The following is a 7,237-nucleotide window of genomic DNA, read 5'->3' as shown; positions in this document are numbered from 1 at the left end:
GCGCAGTCTGTGGGAATCCTTGAACAAAAGGCCATCCCACCACAATCACCATGACTAACGGTAGCGGGGGAAACGCTGAAGAGCAGGCAGACCATCCCGCCGTCCCCCAACCTCCCGACCCAGCAGTAGGCGTTAACCGTGCACTATTCACAACCCCGGCCAACCCCGGCGGTGAGGCAAATCCGAGCAGCAGCCGTCCGCCGGTCCAAGATCTCGTCACTATGTACGAGCTAGCACTGGCAGATCTTCACAAGGCAAACAAGGAGCGTGAGGCGGAACGCAAGGAGAAGGCTGAAGCCCAGCGGTAGGTGGCTACGCTCATGACACGTTTCGAGGAATTAAAGAAGACGCTGGAGGCCACCGCCCGCCCAGCACAGAGCGAGCAATCACATAGCACCAGGCATAGCCGACCCGGCACCGGAACGTTGGGGCCGGGGCCGGTCATACAGATGCAGGTGCCGCTGAACCCACCCGAGTTATTGGGAATGGGACCACCGCCCATACCCCAACCCATGTTAGAACAAGAAGCGGAATCACTCTCGCACACCAACCGCTCGGAGGATAGGGCAAGGACCGAGAATATTCCGCCTGTGCCAAGGCGCGGGCTGTCCCAGCGGGTTGTCCAGGCTGATTCCACCAACGATGCAACCGCCCAGATATTGGAAAGGATGCACCAGCTGGAGCAGAGGTTGATCCGGGCGGAGTCGGGCGTCCCGGCGCCAACTCAGAATCCGCTCTTCGCTTCCAGACCCGGGCCCTTCACCGCTGCCATTCTGCAGGCTGTCAGACCGGCATATGCAAAAACCCCAAAGATGGCGCATTACGGTGGAATGTCTGATCCCTTCATCCACATGGACACCTTCAAGAAGGTCACCAACAACAAGGGGTTCGACGACGCCACCTTGTGCCACTTGTTTAGCGAAACGTTGGATGGCGAGGCAATGAACTGGTTCTTTGAGTGTCCGCCGGGGTCTGTCAGTTCATTCAATGCACTATCCCATGCTTTCCTCTCCCGGTTCATCTTATTATCCGCTGGTCATCACAACACAAGTCAGCTGTTCAGCGTCAAGCAGGGGGAGGACGAGTCACTGAAGGCCTTCGTCACAAGGTGGCGGGCGGCAGCATCTCAGTGCCGTGACCTAGACAAAACGATGGCGTCAGCGGCCTTTAGGAAGGGACTGCTCAAGGGACCGTTCCTCTATCACCTCAACTACAATCATCCCAATGCGACGTATGACCACGTCATGAGTGAGGCGGTCATTCACGCCCAGGCGGAATTCATCACATACGGAGAAACCCCACCGCCACCACTAACACCAAAATCAACACAGCCATCTTCCAGTCATCAGGAAACCGCTAGCAAGACCCCCTCAGCACCATCAACTGACAAGAAAAGGGAGTGGCAACAGGGCCACCACCAGAGCAAGCGGCAGAAGGACCAGCATTACCATAAGGGAAACCGCCCAACCCATGGGGATAACCGCAACAAGCAGGCGGAGTCCTCGCAGCGGTATGCAGTTTTCACGGTCCTGACTGCCTCATATGAAGACATCTACAATCAGTGCAAGGATCAGATCCCACCGCCACCCCCTCCAAAATACCCAAAAACAGGCAAGCCCAGGAACACCGGCAAGTGGTGCAAATACCACGAGGACAGCGGCCACAATACCAACAGTTGCAATGCTCTCAAAACGGCCATTGAGACCTTGTACCGTGATGGCAAGATGGACCAGTTCAAGGTGCGTCAGCCACCACCAGTAATTGCCAACGTTGAGACCTTGGGCCGCATCAACACCATCGATGGCGGTGCCCCAATCACCAGCATGTCTCACAGGGCAAGGAAGCGCTATGCACGCGCTAATCACCCAAAGGAAGTCTGCAATATCCGCTACGAAAGATCCGCCAAACTCCCGAAATCAGGTTGGGAACCTATTACCTTTTCGGAGGAGGAAGAGCGCGGAGTGCATTTACCCCATGACGACCCATTCTTGGTCGATGCCATTCTGGGCAAATTCTCGGTGGGGAGAATTTTGGTGGATAGCGGATCCGCTGTCAACGTCATCTTCAATGGTTGCTACGACCATCTCAAGCGGAACAAAAAACTGCTCCAGGATCACGAGCCACTGCTCAGCTTCTCCGGTGACGTCACACAACCGCTGGGGTCAGATTACATGCGGCTGGTTATTGGTACTAGCCCTTGCATGGCGGAGGTACATACAGAATTCATTATTGTCGACTGCTTCAGTTCGTACAACGCCATCATCGGTCGACCAGCACTTAACAAGCTCAAGTGCATCATTGCCGGGTACATGCTCCTTATGAAGTTCCCCACGCCCAACGGCACGGGCTGTGTCAGGGGAAGCCAACAGCTGGCACAAGAATGTTACTCAACAACTATAGCGCGATCGACGCGCCGCCATGAAATTCTGACAGTGGGTAATGAGGCACCGCCACCAAACATCTTTGAGGATCCTAGGGATGAAGAGGAGAGGTATGTAAGGAAGGAGCCGGTCGACCCTGACACGTCACTAAAGGTTGTCTGCCTCTCGGACGCACACCCTGAGCGGACAGTCCGCATAGGCGCCCATCTAAACCCAGAGGTGGAGGCAGAGCTCACTCAGTTCCTACGTGATAACGCCGCCGTCTTTGCATGGTCATACGCGGACATGCCAGGTATCTCTCCTGACATTATCACTCATAAACTGACCATCAAACCCTCCTTTTATCCCATCAAGCAGAAGCGAAGGGCCTTTGATGAGGAAAAATACCGGGCAATCGGAGAGGAGGTCGTAAAACTCCAGGACATTGGGTTCATCCGCCAAGTTATCTATCCCCAGTGGATCTCAAACCTGGTAATGGTCAGGAAGGCCAGCGGCAAGTGGCGGATGTGTGTCGACTTCAAAAATCTCAACAAGGCATGCCCAAAGGATAGCTTTCCGCTACCTCGTATCGATCAGCTAGTCGATGCAACTGCCGGACATGAGCTCCTCAGCATGATGGACGCTTTCTCCGGATACAATCAGATCAAGATGCACCCCAGCGACCAGGAATGCACCACCTTCACCACCGACAAAGGCCTCTACTGCTACAATGTCATGCCTTTCGGTCTGAAGAACGCCGGTGCAACTTACCAGCGGTTGATGAACGCCATGTTCGCTGACCATCTGGGGAAAATCATCGAGGTCTACGTGGACGACATGTTAGTCAAAAGCGTAAAGGCCAGCGGACATGTGGCAAACCTCAAGGTCATAGTAACCATTCTCTTGGCCTACGGCATGCGCCTCAACCCAGAGAAGTGTTTCTTTGCGGTCACCGCTAGCAAATTCCTGGGATACATCGTCAGCGAGCGAGGCATCGAGGCTAACCCAGACAAGGTCCAGGCCATCCTTGACCTGGCGGACCCTGAGTATAAGGTACACGTCCAGTGCCTCCAGGGCAAGTTAACCGCCCTTTCTCGGTTCATCTCTCGACTCACTGATAAGTGCGCCCCATTCTTCAAACTCCTAAAAACAACGCACAAGAAGGTCATCGACTGGAACCCGGAGTGCCAGGCGGCGTTCCAGGGCTTAAAGGAATACCTGGCGGCAGTCCCTCTCCTTTATGTTCCTGTGCAAGGAGAAACACTATTCATCTACCTGGCGGTTTCGGCGTCGGCGGTAAGTTGCGCCATTGTCCGGCGGGAAGGCCAAGATGAGCTTCCAATGTTTTACGCCGGCAGAGGCATGAACGGAGCAGAAACAAGATATCCTCCCTTGGAGCAGCTGGCCCTCGCACTTATCGTTGCTGCCAGACGCCTCCGGCAATACTTCCAGGCTCACACGATCGATGTGTTAACCAATCAGCCGCTGCGGCAGGTGATGCAGAACCCTGAGCACTCGGGGCGCCTCAGCAAGTGGGCCATCGAGCTCAGCGAATTCGACATAGATTACAGGCCAAGAACCGCCATGAAGGGCCAGGCAGTGGCGGACTTCATCGCTGAGCTAACCGAGCGACGGCCGGAGCCCGGTGTTGAGACAAGTCCCGGAACAGAAATGGTAACCGTGGAGGAGGTTGCTCCCCCACAGTCAGACTGGAACCTGCATGTGGACGGCTCCGCCAGCGCCAAGGCCAGCGGCGCCGGAATCATCTTAACAGGACCCGGGGGACTGAACGCGGAGTATGCGTTAAAATTCAACTTCAAAGCTTCGAACAACATGGCGGAGTACGAGGCACTCATCGCCGGTCTACTCCTCGCCATTGACTCAGGGGCTGACAGCGTCAACATATTCAGCGACTCCCAGCTAGTCGTTAACCAGGTCAACGACAGCTTCCAAGCCAAGGACCAGCAGTTAGCGGCATACTTGGGGTACGTCAAAACGTTGCTAAAAAAGTTCAAATTCCACAACATCACACAAATCCCCAGGGAAAAGAACGCCAAGGCTGATTCACTGGCGAGACTGGCAACCGCCCAGCCACATCAGAGTCCAGCGGACACAAGGGTAGAGTACCTTGACAAGCCAAGCATCACAAAGACCCTGGCGGAGATCTTCAACATTGAAGTCAACTCCAGCTGGATGGACGAGATCATTGCATATAAGCGCAACGGCACATTGCCAGAGGATAAGATCCAGGCAAGACAGCTCAAGCGGAGAGCAACCCGCTACAACATTCAGAATGGCAAGCTGTACCGCCAGGGGTTCACCTACCCCAACCTCCGCTGCCTAACCCCAGAGGAGGGAAAAATCGTCCTGGTGGAAATCCACGACGGAGAATGTGGAAACCACTCAGGTGCCAGATCATTGGCCAACCGCACACTGCGACAAGGCTACTTCTGGCCCACACTGGGTGATGACGCCCGGAAGATTTCGAGGTCTTGCCACAAATGCCAACAGTTCGCAGATCTCCCACATGCACCGGCGGAACCTCTGTCAGTAATCATCGGCCCTTGGGTTCACTCCACGTGGGGCCTTGATTTGATGGGAAAATTCCAAACCGCCAAGGGCCAGTTCAAGTACATCATTGTAGCCATCGACTACAACAGTAAATGGATAGAGGCGGAGCCACTAACGGCAATTACTACCGCCAAGGTCATTCGCTTCCTCTAGAAGAACATCTATTGCCGCTATGGTGTCCCGCACACAATCATTACAGACAACGGTACACAGTTCAACAACAAGGAACTCATATCGTTCACCGCCAACTTAGGCACCAGGCTAAGTTTTGCATCTGTCGCCCATCCCCAAACCAACGGCCAGGTCGAAGCAGCAAACAAGATAATCAAGAAGCTGCTAAAAAAGAAGCTCGACAGCGCCAAGGGTTTATGGGCGGAGAAGCTTCCAGAAGTCCTATGGGCCATCCGGACAACTCCAACTACCGCCACCGGCGAAACTCCTTTCTGCATGATGTTCGGCGCAGAGGCGGTCCTCCCTATTGAAGTAACTCAGCCTACCGCTAGGGTCGAGGGCTACTGCCCCGACACCAACGGCGACGGCATCAATCTGGACAGGGACCTCCTAGAAGAGAAAAGACTCAAGGCCCATTTGCGCAACTTGCAAAACAAAAGGCTGGTATCGCGTTTCTATAACGCAATAGTCAAAGCCCGGAACCTCCAACTGGGGGACTGGGTAATGAAAGAAGTCATCCCACCTCCGACAAAGCTCCGCCCAACTTGGGAAGGCCCATACAACATTGTGGAAGTCGTGAGCCCAGGCACCTTCTACTTAATGGACAAGGATGGCGTCAAATCGGCCCACCCTAGGAATACTGAACACCTTCGCTATTATTACAAATAGTCAGACCGCTACCCAGGAGCATCTTGACTTAGCTAAATTTTTGTTTAATATTTAGCTAAGGGAAGCTACCCGACGGGTACTACCCCACTTTTGTACGCTGATCAATCAGCTATCAATGAAACGAGGAATTATTCAAACCATTGTTACCAAGTCTAGCACTGAGGGCAACTGGCAACGCCAGCGATCGTCAGCGGACCTCGTCCGCTACGAGGTGCACTTGGACCAATTTTAATTCCTTTAATGTGTCATTGATTGACAAAAGCAAAATGTAACTCAAAGTACTAACGGTACAAACACATGGGGCAAACATAAGCTCAGAATTTCATATTATTCAGCAAAACATTACAAAATGATATGCCTCAACGGCTACAAAGGAAATAGGGAAGTTGCAAAATCTAGAGCGGTCCAACTGGCCTCAGGGGTGCTCTTCGGCATCTTCTGCTCCGGCGGGCGGCGGCACGACCGCTCGACTCGTCTGATCGGACCCTCGCGCTGTCGGACTTGGGATCTCTATGGTACCATCCGCACGAGTGTGCGCCGCCAAGAAACCAGCGCGCGACACCTCCGATGGGGTGGGGTTGGGCGTCTGCTGGGAGTCTTCCGCCGGATGTGCACCACTTTCCCCGCTCCCTGACCGAGCGCCTCCCACTGGAGCTGCCACGACAGTTTTCTCCTTCGGCGTACTCCTGGTTGGCGGCGCATCCGGCTGCGACGCTTTGGCGAAGTCGATGGCACCCTTCCGCTTCAGCATATCTATGTTTTCCAGGGCCCCGGCCTTCGCCGACTCAGTCATCGCCTTCTTAAACTCCGCAGACCGCTTGAATGCCTCGAGAGCGGCCGCCGTAGCGGTATTCTCTTCAGCTCTCAGACGAGCAACCTCACCTTCTAACCGCTTCAACTCCGTCACCCTGGCGGCGGACTCCCGCTGTACGATAATAAGTTTTTTGTCCTTGGCGGCAATCCGCTCCTCCAGCAACGCAACGTCCCGCTCCAACTTGGAGACGCGGTCATTCCTCTCCAAGTCACGCTCGATGGCCACGCGGAGCTTACCGCGGGCATCGGCAAGGTCACTCTCCGCCTTAGTCAGACGCCGCTCTGCCTCTGCCAGCTTCTCCTTATCCTCCGCCAACTCCCTCTGGAGACTTTGAATTTCCTCCCGCAACTCCCCCTCGACCATGGGCTGCTTCGACGCCGCCGCAAACATGTCGTACAGTCCCGCCGATATTTGCCCAAATGCCAAGTTGAAGGGCGATTGGTCAATTGCTGTCGGGCGTGAGATACCCGCTAGGCCGCCGAACCCTAGCCGTTCGCATAGGTGGAAGAGAAACTCCCGCTCCCCATCTGTCATGAACGGTGCGTACTCGGCAAACGAGTCTAGCTCGTTGGCGGCGGGCTCTTCTCCCTCCACCACAGCAGTCTTCGACGGAGCTCCTCGGGCCCTCTTCTGTTGGTGCGAGCCGATCACC

This window comes from Rosa rugosa, chromosome 1 (genome assembly GCF_958449725.1).
Source record: "Rosa rugosa chromosome 1, drRosRugo1.1, whole genome shotgun sequence".
In the NCBI taxonomy this organism is placed as follows: domain Eukaryota; kingdom Viridiplantae; phylum Streptophyta; class Magnoliopsida; order Rosales; family Rosaceae; genus Rosa; species Rosa rugosa.
This window is presented reverse-complemented; position numbering follows the sequence as displayed.